This window comes from Arvicola amphibius, chromosome 3 (assembly GCF_903992535.2).
Source record: "Arvicola amphibius chromosome 3, mArvAmp1.2, whole genome shotgun sequence".
Taxonomy (NCBI): Eukaryota; Metazoa; Chordata; class Mammalia; order Rodentia; family Cricetidae; genus Arvicola; species Arvicola amphibius.
The window spans coordinates 38,451,399-38,465,618 of NC_052049.1; positions in this window are offsets into that span (position 1 = coordinate 38,451,399).

Sequence of the window (14,220 nt, forward strand, 5' to 3'; positions counted from 1 at the left end):
ACAGAAGATTTAGTTGATTGACTATACACTCAGTCACAGTTGCCCCCTTGTGGCATTTCTGGTTAGAAAACTAGAGAGATCCATGGGTTGTGTTTTGGAAGATGATTTGGAATTGCAGGGCCTAAAGTTGGAGCACGGCGCACATCCAACCACACAGCACATGAGTCTGTAGCTGGCTCAGGTTCATTTTAGACAAACGTGTATATCCTTTCCAGGACAAGTCAGATGGTGTAGATGGCTATTCCTCTGGGTTGCCAGCTCACAAGAAATCATCCAGAGACTTATTATTAATTAGGAATGCTTGGCCTATAGCTTAGGTTTGTTACTAATTAGCTCTTATAACTTTAAATTAACCCATTTATATTAATCTACGTTCTATCACACAGCATTACCTCTCCTTCGTCTATTCCTCCTGTTTCCTGTGTCTCCTGGCATCTCCTGCATACCTAGATTCCTCCTCATCTTCCTTTTCTTCCCCAGAAGTCCCACCTATACCTCCTGCCTAGCTATTGGTCACTCAGCTTTTTATTGCACCAATCACAGCAATAAACCTTCACACAGTGTGCCAATATCTCACAACACAGAGGTCTGTCCAGAACCAACCCAGTTCCAGCTTGTACTGTTGTTTGCCTCATTGCGTCATAACACCATGCCTATAACTCTTGTCAAGCTCAACCTCTAGCTTCAAAGAACCCCTCCTCACTGTGGCTCAGCAAACCCAAAGTGTAGGAAAAGAGTCAGATGTTGCTCAGAGCCAAGGTAGGTGCCTGGGGATCACTGGCTCTTCCAGAAATATTTTTGTTTTAAAATTTCACTATAATTTTGAGTTCTGGGCTCTTTTCCCTGTCTCCCTTTGACTTAACCCTTCCCACACCTTGCATGTGTGTATGTCTGTGTATGCATGTGTGCTTCTTTTTGTGGGTATCTTGCTATAAAAAGATACATCATCCCCATAGGCCAACCGTGGTTTTTTACCGTGTAGCCTAGGCTAGACCTCAGTTCTTATGCCTGGAGCAGTCATACTACTTCTCTCCTAACATTGCAGCCCAGATCTGGGTTTGCACAGTGCAGTTTCTCATTTTTTCTCAGCCTGCCCTTCCAGCTCCTCTTCCTGCTGGGCTCTTCACTCCAACCCCACCAACCTAATCACCATCTCTTTACCTCAGGAAAAAAAAATTTAAAAACTGAAAGTACTCCCACTAGCATTCCTGATTAGTATGTTCCCCCCCCCCCGACACACACACACACAACAAATGTAGAGTGGTTCTTCCCACCTCCTTCTATCTGCATTTAAAATTGCTGAGAATCTATGCGGATGACATCACCTTCCCCTGGGAAGTGAGTCCTGGAGGTCTTGCTTTATTGTTTAAGTGCATTGGAGCCTACAGTTGCTTCTTGGTTGGGGATGCCTTGGGTATTTTTTTTTTTAGCCACAGGTTCCTTTAGCCTCAGTTCAAAACCATACAATGAAAAGAAGAAAGAAAGAAAACAAGACAGAAAGAGAGGGAGAAAGAAAGAAAGAGAGGGAGACAGAGGAGGAGGGAGAGAGGCACGGAGAAAGAAAGAAAAAAGAAGGAATGGAAGAATGAAGGAAAGGAAAGATAGAAAGAATAAAAGAAGGAAGAAAGGAAAGAAGGAATAAAAGAAGGGAGGGAGAGAGGGAGGGAAGAAAGGAGGGAGGGAGGAAGGAAGGAAGGAAAAGGTACCACACGGGTCATTTGAATTTTCTTCAGCCCAAGTCCTCTCCTCATTTCTGTCCTCCTCATCTACACTGAGACCACGAGGGGCTGGGCTAGAGGGAAGTGAGTCTTTTTCTAAAGGATATTTGCCTCAATCTGAATCAAATAGAAGCCGGACAAAGAGGCTCCACTGAAGTCACCAGGGGCTCCCCGTCCTCACTACTTGCCTCAGATAGTTTACTGTCATTCATTCCAGCGTACCCGGGCTATAATTTCATCACTTCTTTAACTGGGATTTTGTAGAATTGGGTAAATCTGAGAACTTATTTCACTATGGCAATAGTTTTCTCCAGCCAGTCCCTGCCCTAATCTAGGTTTCTAGCCTTGTTTCTTATTGCTACAAACTCTGGCCTCTATGCTCGGGTACCTGCCATTGCTGTGTCTGCTGCTGGGGGCTGGTAGGAGTGGCGCCATGGCTGAAGGAATAGGGAGAATTATGGGGGATTTCTGATTCCTCTTCGGTATGCAAGAACACAACCCGGACACTGGCGTGAGGTGTGCCCTGGTTCATGCCATCTTCCCAAGACACTGCCTGGTGGACTCTTCAAATCCTAGGAAAGGAAGCAACCTCAGAGAACATGAAGCCTAAAACCCTCATTTTCAGACAAAAAACAAAAAACAAAAACAAAAAACAAAACAAAAACCCAAAACAAGAAAACCACAGTGATTTATGCATTCTTGGGAGCAGACGAGAGCATAGGAACTTGGACTCTTGGACTCTGGTCATCAACTGCTGTGAATGCTGACCAGTTCTTCCAGCTTTGACACTTCTGTGCCTACCCTTTCTGTGTGTAAAATGGTGGCAGTACCAAGTGATGCGGCCCATTTCGTGTACTTGGAGCAGTGAGCCGTGTGGTCCTTGCTCAGTAAAGGCGGTGTGACTACCACAGAACTAAGTACTGGCATGCCCAGACAGAAACAAGACCAGAGAAGTTACAAGCCTCATCAAAAACTCTAAGCCTCATGAGGGGCAGCCAGGAGCCCTGAAGGCCAATCCAGCTCCCTTCCTGTTGCAGTTGTGGCTGCTGCCTCTTGTGCAATCCCAGTTTCCCGGGGGTCGGGAGTGAGAAAACCTGGAGGCAACGACACAGACTCTGAGAGCTTCCAATGTAAAAGCTCTTTATTGTCAAAGGGTCCGGGGGTTTTTATGGGGTTAGAAAAATTAGGCTGCCGCAGGAACTTTTTTTGGTTGGTCCTTTTGAAACTGGTGATCGCTGCTGGTGTGCTGTGACTGGCTAGGAGTACCATCCTTAGTTACAGTGCTTTTGGTCCGCTGACGGGTTGTCCTGACCAATTTTGCTTATTCATTGTGAGTTGGCACGCGCGCTTGCTCGTGCTCGCACTATCGCCCTGCCTCACCTTCCTTCATACCGCCGACTGCCATTGCCGGGGACCCAGGTGAAACTAAGCAGGAGAAGTAATAGATTTTTTTTTGTCCTGCCTACCACCCACTCTCAGGTAAAGGACACTTGACCTGTCTTTCTGTGGCAAACAAGAGTCTGTCCACAAATCCTGAGGGCCGGGCCCCAGCCCCCACACAGCCCCACGTGGCTTTTCATTGTCACCGTTCTTTGAAATATGGGCAGGAACCTGACAGTTGCTCATGACCGGTTCCTCCTTTGGGGCTTTGTTGTCTGCACAGCTGGCTTGCTCTCCCGCACACTCCCACGGTGCAGTCCCAGAACCCTGAAGACACCAACGTCTTCACTCCTTTGCTTTACAGGGCCCTCCTTCCAACCCTCTCCTCTGCCCACTCCTACTTGCTATTCCGCGGAGGCTCCTGCCTTCAGCTGCCTGGCCTTGAGGGCTAGGACGGGCTGTCTTCTCTGACCTCCCCCTCCTTCCCTTTCTGAGCATCTCTGTCTCTGTCTCTTCTCTCCAGCTCTTCAGACCTAATCTTGTCTTCTCAGAAACAGTGAGTGGGTGGGTGGGTAGACTTTGGTGATACGACTTCAACTCCCAGTGCACCCCAAAGTCCTGACACCTCATCCCAGGCCAAACATGTCTGTTGTTTCCCTCACCAGGCAGATTAAGGACACAGACAGCTACTGAGAGGCATAATTGTCATTGTGCAGAACTGTGATCCCAGGGAGCTGCCACCTCTGACGTTACAGTGAGTGACCTTGAGCTGACCAAGAGAAATGCTGTTCTCCTCTAACATTTTTTTTGGCCACCAGAATTCCCCCAGGGGAGCTGTTGTTTCAAGGATGAACAAGATCAGATCAAGAGAGGAGAAAAATCCCATCCCTGCCTGCGGAGTGGGAGAGTCTCAGGCTGTTTTATGTGGTTAGGAAGGAAGTTTTTGTTGTTGTTTTCTAAAGATCATCCCTTTCCGGGGAGATGAAGGTTAGCCCTAAAGAGCCATTATTCTCTGTTAGAACCCCACCCTGGCTCCAAACAAAAGGGACAAGGATGAGCGACAGGAGCAGCTTCTGCAGCTACCCCACACCATGGCTTTTGTGTTTGCAATGGTAAATGTGCCCTCTGCTATCTATCCCATGCCATGGCGATTTCTTTTGCAACATGGCACTGCGCCCTCGAGTATAATTTGTGACTTCTCTCTTCCTCTATGCTCACCTGGCCCACATTTCCCTCTGGTTCCCCCTTCCCCGCCCCCCCCCCCCGCCTTTTGTTCTTTTGTTTTCCTTGGACTGGTGGAATTTCATTCTCTCTTTCATTCCTTCCCATGAACAGAGCTGCTAAATTTTCCCTTCGGCCCCTGGGGCCTCCCAGCCCTTCACCACTTTTCACACAAAGGCCTGAGAACCCAACACGGAAGGCAGAAGGACTCACCACCAGATGGCACTCTGTGGAAGACGCACAAGACAGCCCTGTAAAGCACCACAGGGGTTCTCTCAGACCAGAGATCTCGAAAATTACTTTTATTTCTTATAAACAACAATAGAACACTTGCTCACATACAATACATTTACCCACTTGTAATCATATATGTGCTACTATCAATCTATCTTAAATGTTTATAAAACGTCTAGATAAATCTTTTGATTTAATATTTAATATTTTCTTCCTCATTAGAATGAAAAATATTATAAATATTCCAGAGACAATGTGTTTAAATGATCTCAGACTTCCTTTTACCAAAAGTGGATTCTTTGTTAGCTGTTTTTTGTTTGTTTGTTTGTTTTGCTTTTTTTTTTTTCAAGACAGGGTTTCTCTGTTGTATTCTTGTCTATCCTGGAACTTACTTTGTAGATCAGACTGACCTCAAACTCACAGCAATACACCTGCCTCTGCCTCTCAAGTGCTGGGATTAAAGAAGTGTGCCACCACTGCCCAGCTTTCTCTTTCTCCCTCCCTCCCTCCCTTCCTCCTCCCTTTCTTCCTTTCTTTCTATGTGTGTTGGGTTTTTTTCCTGAATGTATATATGTACAGATGTAGGATTCCCTGGAACCAGAGTTGCAGACAGTTATGAGTTACCATGTGGGTGCTGGGAATTGAACCCAGGTCAATTGAAAGAACAGTCAATGCTCTAAACTTAACTGCTGAACCATCTCTTCAGCCCCTGTTTTGGTTTCTTAACTTTTTTTTTTTTTTTTGAGACTCAAAACCGTATGCATGTATTGACTAAAATAGCTAATTGCAAGCAAATAACCAACTCTTCCCATTTTAAGTATTAGAGGAATATCTGAAGTGGTTTCTAGATATGTTTGCTGTTATGTCCAGATCACGGAGGTCCCCCCAAAACTAACCAGGAGATGGACCGAGTTCTGTATGTAAAAACAAAGAGCCTTCATTCTTATACAAATTTGCAAACTCGGTCTCTCAGTGTCCAACATATTGGAGTGATGGAGAGCCCCGAGCTTAGTTGGGGTGGGATTTTTATAATAGCAAAGCTGGGGTAAAGGATTTATAAGGTTCAGGACCCCTGATTGGCTGACATTTGTCTAGGGGTGTCCTGATGAAAAGTGATGGGTATGTACTGGCAAGTGATCCTACCTACAATGGTTGGAATGTTAGAAATTTCCTTTGGATGGTCACTGTTCCTGAGTGGTGCCTGGCTGGTCTCAGTTTGTGGTTTTCCCTGGAGCCAGGCATTGCCTTGAGTTACACTACTGAGACTTGGGCCTCAATTGAGCTTGTCATGGCTAGGTCCTACATTTGTAAACCCATTAAATCTAGGCTGCACAGATGTAGAGGGCAAGGAAACCTATCCGCCATCCAAAGGCTGTTCATGTATGAATTATTGGTTTAGTTGCATGTTGACTAGTATTAGTAACCCCAGGGATCAAGAAGGCAAAGCCTACCATGGATACAAAGGAAAAACATGTCTTAGTCACCCATATTGCAAAGAAAGCATAGCTCCTTGGATGTGGCCTCAGGTCATTTCTGCCGTAGTAGTGTGTACCTGCATCTTGAACCAGGTTCCAAGGGTGCTACTCTAAATCCCCTGCCTCTGAAGTGGAAAAAGGAGCAAGACACTTGAAGGAACATCGTAGGAGCCAGGATGTTGTATGGACAACATTAAAAGTGTCTGAAGAGCAAACATGATTGGCAGGTGCTGTGAGATCCATCTGGACAATTCTAGGGCTCTGAGTTTTATCATTAACTGGGAAAAGGCATTTTTATGGGGACAGACTGGGATAAACAGGTTCTTTGCCTGGCCCAGAAACAAAGGATAGTAGCAAAATCTAGAAACAGAGACACTGGAGTCAACCTCATCAGAAAATAAGTGACGTCAACGGGGAAGATACAGTTAGCACATAGTTCTATCATAAGCTGAGGGTCCGTTGGTGGTTGTGTGTGTTATGCCACAGAACACCAAAATAAAAGTAGCTAAATGTTTATTTCTTCTCTGCAAAATTCAACATGATGCTCTTGCTATGTTCTTCACAGTTGTCGGGGTAAGACTTCAATGCATGTCTCCAAATTTACAACTATGCCATCTGGTCCAAGAATGTAGGAAGTAGGATATGTTTTTCCTTAAAATTTTTTTTTTGTGTGTGTGAGTATTTTGCTTACATATATGGATCATACTAGTTGCATGCCTGGTGCCTTCAGAGGCCTGAAGAAGGCATCAGATCTCCTGGAAATAGAGTTACAGATGGTTGTGGGTTACTCTGTCAGTGAGGAGAATTGAACTCAGGTCCTCTGGTAGAGCTATTAACCACTGATTAATCTCTCCAGCCTCTGTTTTTACTTTTTGAAGCATAACCCAGAAATTACATACTTCACTGTTGGGGTCCAGCCTTGACAGGGATGTATGTTCCAGGGTAGGGGCGTGTGGATTAGAAATGTTAGGCAGAAAAACAGACATAGAAGAAACAGACAGAAAAACAGACATAGAAGAAACAGACAGAGAACACAGAATAGAGTTGGGAAGGCAATGCAGTGAGTATGGAACCTGACCATGTTTATTTTCCATATGCTTATATACCCCAATCCAAAAGGGTGGGGGAGGAGGCAAAAGACTGCATTACCATGATACAAAGAACAAACAGAGCAATTACTTCTTTAATACACGAAACGTCAAGTAGCTATATTCTTAAAGTATTCTGTTGTTTAGGGAGAACATGCAGTGACCGCACCCTAGGTCAAGCATCCTGTAGGTTGTCACACCCTGGGTCAAAACTCCTCTCATAACCTTGAAGGAGCAAGAATAGGCCTGAACTCTCCCACCTTTAGTCAAGGTGAAACGGATCCACATCCCTGGGCTCCAACACTTCACTTCTCACAAACATTTGAAAAGTAGCTGCCTGACCACAGAAAGCTCTAAGGGAAGCCATGGCTTATTGGTCTTGCTAACCCTGTCTCCAGAACTACTGTTATTGTGGGGAAAGGGAGGAAGGGTGCCGGTAGGTAACCAGAATCCTATGGCACGAGTGACATGGTATGATCAGGTTGCAAGAGCAGGTCTTAGGAAGCTAGTACAAACAGGATCTTCTCTTCTGGGTCTTGAGGCAACTGAGGACCAGTGCCTCCCAAGAGAATCTCATAGTTCATGATGTGCACAGATTCTTCATGGAGTGTTAACTGCAGATGAAAGAAGGCAGAGTTAACTTGTGTCACCACTGTCTGCCCACCCAGCTCTACCCACAGCCCGGAAGGTGAATCTAGTTACACTCACAGTCCCCTACATCCTGTCATGTGTTTGCAGCTTAAGTCTCCCAGGCTTCCCTCAAGCCCCTGTGTGGAGACCAAAAAATGTGAGCCTGTTCCACCTTTTCTGAAGGTCAGAGAGTTTGAGCATATTTTTTGCTCTTTCAAAGTTGTTAACAACAGGTGTGTCTACAAGACAAGAGATCCTGACCTGGGGTGTGGTTACTTGGTGTTTTGGACATTAAGATGGCCTATAGAGGTGGATCCGCTCTACCCTGACCAAAAGTCAGAGAATTCAAGCCTGCTTCTGCTCCTTCTTTTAAAATAGGAGGTTTTACTTAGGGAGTGATTGCTTGCAGAATACTTGGTCTAGGGTGGGTTCACTGCCCCAAACAGCAAATACTTTTTTCAGGAATTAATGAATTCATGTCTCAAGTATTGAAGCAAGTAACTGTTCTGGTTGTCCTTTGTGTCGTGTTAAAGTAGTCTTCTGCCTTCTTCCCCCCTTTGGTATTAGGGTCTAAAATTTTATGGAAATTAAACATGGATTAATGTAGAAGGAGCGGCGGGCCACTGTCCGCCACCTGGCTCCCGACCACCGACTAGCTTTACCCAAAATAATTACACAGACACTGTTTTCTTTTAAACACTGCTTGGCCCATTAGCTCTAGCCTCTTGCTGGCTAACTCTCACATCTTGATTAACCCATTTCTAATAATCTATGTAGCACCACAAGGTGGTGGCTTACCAGGAAAGATTCAGCATGTCTGACCTGGCAGCTGGCTCCATGGTGTCTGACTCACTTCCCTTCTTCCCAGTTTCTGTTCTGTCTGCTCCACCCACCTATGTTCTGACCTATCAGGCCAAGCAGTTTCTTTATTAATTAACCAATGAAAGCAACACATAGAAAGAAGACCCACCTACATCAGATTAACAGAGAACTCAGAAGAATTCAGCATTTAGTAGTCACTGAGTTGCCCTCCTGTTACTATTCTGTGTCTCTGTGTTTCTTTCTTATCTCTGTTCTTCTAACCTAGCATTTCTAATTCTCATGCCCCTACCCTGGAACATACGAACCTGCTGCTGCTAGGATCACGGCAGAAGTCACCCCAAAAATATGACTCACAACACCCTGGATGACCCTCTATGATTTATCTTCCTTCCCTCCCTATACTCCCATTTCCTCACCTATAAAACATGCAGAGTCTGCCTCACAAGACAGATCTAAGGATTAAACGAGCTAATGCATATTTTCGCTGGAAAATAATAAAAAAGAAACTTTAAATTGTTTAGTTTAGAGCCGGGCGGTGGTGGCGCACACCTTTAATCCCAGCACTCGGGAGGCAGAGGCAGGCGATCTCTGAGTTGGAGGCCAGCCTGGTCTACAAGAGCTACTTCCAGGACAGGCTCTAGAAACTACAGGGAAACCCTGTCTCGAACCTCCCCCCCCCCAAAATTGTTCAGTTTATGCTTCATCAGTAAGTACTGAGCAAACGTGAAACCATTTAATGATGGAATAGTTTAAAATAGATCTGAGTAAAAAATTTTCAGCTGCACCAAGGCAGTTATAACTGTCATCATCCAGAGCCGTGGTTCTCAACCTTCCCAATGCTGTGACCCTTTAATACAGTTAGTTCCCCATGCTGCGGTGACCCCCAACCATAAAATTATTTTTGTTGCTACTTCATAACCGTAATTTTGCTAGTGTTATGAATCATAATGTAAATGTCTGGCATGTAGCTGGTCTTAGGCGACCCCAGTAAAAGGGGTAGCAATCCATGGGTTGAGAAGCAGTGACCCAGAACATTATCAGACCTATGTTCTAACACCCACACCACGCATAACATTCAACATCTTCTGACCTGTGGCACATGGCTGAAAGCTTTACAACAGACGTCCCTAAGCCCTCACCACAAATCCCAGTAGTTTGTTGTTATTGCTGTGTATTGAACAAGTTAGTTCTCCGTGGAAGGTGAGGTGGTGAGAAGTTTAAAGGAAATCACCAGTCATCTGAAAAGCTTCCCAATTGCACACATACATTGTCCCGGGAGATCCCAGCTACTTAACAGATGACAGTTCTGAGCCCGTTCCTATCTGTTCCTAAGAGCAGATTGTATATATCTCTTGTTGATTTTATGGTCAATGACAACCCATTGGTAGTTTGAAATCAGATATGGTGGAAATATCTACACCATTGAAATCAGCACTGAAAAAATGGGGATTCCCTCACCCCCTCTTCAAAGAGATGCTCTTCAAATATTTAACAGTAGACCCCTGTCATGCATCACTGAGACTCAATGAAGGAAGGGATTCTATTACCAAGAACAACCCACAGTTCTGTATCTGCTTTCCGGTACAGTGACTTGGAACAGGGTCCAGATTGCAATGTGATACAGAATGTGGAGGAAGATGTTGGATGCTTCAGTCTGTGTTTTCCGGGAGGGCCAACCCTGCTGTGTTTTGTCACGTAGGGAGACATCCCGTTTTTGAAGAAGCATGACAAGCCCTGTTGTGTGGGGACAGCAGGAGCATCAGGCACATCCTCTGTCCTTACGATGCTTCTAACTTAGGCAATAGGCAGGGCACGGTGACAAAACAATGAGTGTGGCATCCTACACAATACAGGGAGAAGCATCAAATGGCTGGGGCAGAAAATAATTCCTCGGGAACCAGAGGAGAACAGAGTGGGCGACTGCTATACAGTAGGCTCAGTTCTGGGCTCTGAGGACTAAAATGAACAAAACAGACCCCATCCCTCTCTGTGCCTCTCCAAGTGGGTGACCAGGCGACTGCTTCCATCAAAACCACAGTCAGTCTAATTATATGCTATGTTCCACCAGTATCATGGACTACAGTATCATCACCAGACCAACCCTATGTTTTAGGTATCATCATTTTACAGTTGGGAAAATGAAGACAATGGCTACTAATTGTCTTGCGTTAGCTTATACCTTGAAAATATGACAGAGCCGTGATTCAAATCTGGAAGTCTGACATGAGTGTCCATGTGCTTTGTGTTAAACAAGCAAAAACACAGAACAAAACCTATTCTTAGGGTCCAAGAAAATGAAGGACAAGCTCTAGGGCTGGAGTCTCAAATCATCTCTACTTTTAAACCTGCTTTCTAAGTAAATGTGATTTCTCCACACATTGGAGCCCTAGAATACCTAGAGGTGAAATCAGATAATTCAATAAAAGATCATAATAAAATAACATTTGAGTAAGTGTCACAGAAGGGGGGGGGCAATGAAGAATGGGAAAAGGGTGCTTAACTTATAAGAGGTCGGGGAATTTCTCACATCTGCAGCAAAGATAGAAAACTTTTGTAGTGAGACAGGTTGGTGCAGCAGAGCCATGAGGAGAGCTGTCTGGCGCTTGGAAAGGTGGAAGACATGTCCTGATGGCTAGAGGCCGGGAGGGCTGATCTCCTGACTAGAACAGGCAAGAATCATGAGCAGGGTGAGTCAGGGGTGCACGCATAAGGCTGTGCTGTGTGTGCCCTGCCGAAGTTGGTGCATCAACGTAGGAAAGAAGCTTGCTTTCACAAAGATGTCCATGGCTTGGCAGTGGCCTTGGGCAGTTCTGGAAGGAATTTCCTTGTAACACAATACAGGAATATGGGGATGGATAGATGCCGAAGGATTTTATAGAGGGGATTGGCATGAGCAGATTTAGGAGGTTGAGGAATAACTCTGGCTGTAAAATCTGGTTGGTTCTATGGATGTATTTCCCATGAACACAGGGGTTGTGTGTTGAGATCATAGCGGTGGTTCTTCCTGACCCATATGGCTTCAGAGTAATTGGGACACTGAATTCTCCATCCCCATTCCTCCCTCTCCCTCCCTCTCCCTCTCTCTTCTCTTTCCCTCCCTCTCTTGTTCCTTTTTCCCCTTCCTCCCTCCCTCCCCCTATCCCCTCTGAGTTAGCAACTCACAATGTATTCCTGGGTGGCCTACAACTCACAGAGATACAAAACCTGCTTCTGCTTTCTGAGAGCTGGATTATAAGATGTGGTCACCACGTCCAGAATGAGGTCCTTCTCAGAAGCTGTCACAGACTCATCCTACTCTCAACCCAAGTGTGTACAAACTACATGTTACACAATACATCTACTCATAAAAGTAAAAAAAAAACAGAAAGGGAAAAGTCGGGGATCACAAATGATATTCTCGAGTCAGCAGCAGCAGCAGTAGCAGCGGCAGTAGGAAGCAGAACTTGGAAACAGGTAGTTGATTGTTGCTTTGTTCCAAAGCTGTTTTTACACACTGCATCAAATTGCCTACAAGTTTTTATACACAGGGCAAATCTAGGCATCCCTCGAGCCCTGCAAAACACAGTTCACACGGTGAATTACAATTTCCTCCTTAACATTCATGCCACAGAGAGTTCTGAATGAATCAAAGTCACTTGCATCAGACAGGGGCTATTCAGTTCACAGTGACAGAAACACAGCACCAAGTGGTTTAAGCCAGGGACTGAAATAGTTCCTGGGATGACAAACCTGCTTTTGATCGCAGTGGGTCATCAGACCATGGTCATCCTCTGCCTCATTTCTGTCCCTCCCCAGTGGCCTCACGCGTACCTGAGTTTCTCCTGACAACAGGGAAACAACAAGCTTCCACCAGACCTGATTCACTCACACGGGATCCTGATGAAGGCTTGGAAGCAGGGAACCCAACAGTCTGCTCTGGGCCATGTGCCAGTCCCAATGGAGGGGCAAAATGAAGTCATTTTTTTTCATATGAACTCATAGGCCTCCTCCATGACTGGGATATTTTGGGACTCTTTTGGATGAGAGATTCCTTTCCTCCTTTTCGTATTTTTTAACTGAAGAAATTGAGGAGCGATGACACAGATGTAGAGTCGCTGATTTCGTGGAGATACTGAGGGGTACATTTGAATAGTTGTAGACTTAATAAGTGTTCACACTTATCTTTCAAGAGGAGATTTCTGAGGCTAAAGAGGATGAGAAAAAACTGAGGAAAGATGAGGAAACCCCTTCTGGAAACTAAGAAGTCGGAAAAACGAGAGCTTGTTGGTGATGGACAATTCACAAGAGTATGAAATCTATCACCTCAATCAAGAGCCCTCTGTTAAGCTGCTAAGGCAGTAAGTGTAGTGTTCTTTTCTAGTATGACAGACAACAGAATAAGTCAAGTTAAAAAGAAAAAGGTTTTGCTATGTTAACTTTTGTGCATCACCATGACAACGTCACAAGTGGAAAATAATGATGTTAATAGCATCAAAATCTATTTTTTCTTCTCCTCTGTCCTCATTAACTTTCAGTGTTCAGGATGCTAGCAATGACTTTATTTATTTGCTTCTGTGTAGATTTTATTCACTTTAAAGTTACTGGAAACTGTAGTTGCTGTTTTACTGAATGTCTGATTCAAAGATAATAAACTATTCAGGGAAATCTTTACATAACATTAAAGAAGCATCAGCTTGAATTAATAGCAGCTTATCAGTTGGGGTGATCATACATTTGATGGTAGCTTCCTAACTCCCTCCCAAAGACCCATGTGCAGGTTTGGTCCCTTGCCAAACTGAAAGGTGACAGAATCCTTTAGAGACAGGATCTAGTGAGTAGTCCTTAGGCCATTAGAGATGTGTTTTATAAGGGGAAATTTTTATGTGTGTGTTTCCATGTGTGTGAGCAGGTGTCTATCCATGCACATTTTCATGCATGTGTATATACATGTATGTGGCAATCTGAAGTTGATGTCAGGTGTCTTTGCCCATTACTCTTCACTTTATTTATTAGGGCAGGTCTCACTGTACCCAGGACTCACCAATTCTGTAAATTCTGTCTTGCCAGCTGACCCAGAGATTCCGTCCCTGCCTTCTTATTCATATATTATCTTCAAATCTGCTATTTACACTTTTAGAATATTACAGTAGATGCCCATATGAATTCCATCACAATTGTCTTCACCATCTTGATACCATCAAAACTAATTGCTACTTACTGAATGTTTCCCATGTGTGGGTGTCATATAAAATGCTTCCTGTGTCGTATTTGTGTGAACTCAAATTACTTGCTCAGGGGAAGAAATTTATTAAATAGCAGAATCAGGAGTCATACACAGGTCAGGTTACTTTGGCCAACATTCCGCCTTGATGAAGACAAGTCATAGACTAAATGCATACTTGGGCCACTAGCATCCTGGCTTTCAAATGCTGAAGTTATCAGCCTTACATTGTGACTCATGAAGGGGCTCCACCAGACCATGTTCCACACCTCTCAAAACCCAGCCCACAGTGTATACGGATGATAACCTGTTACCTTCCTCATATATGAAGCTTTAGCATATAATTCTTTGCTGTTCACCAATTTATATCACTTGAGAATTGAATTTGTTGACTATGCGCTATGCAAGGGTCTCAGCTAGTAACCAAGAGGGACAAATAAGAGTTCTGTGGA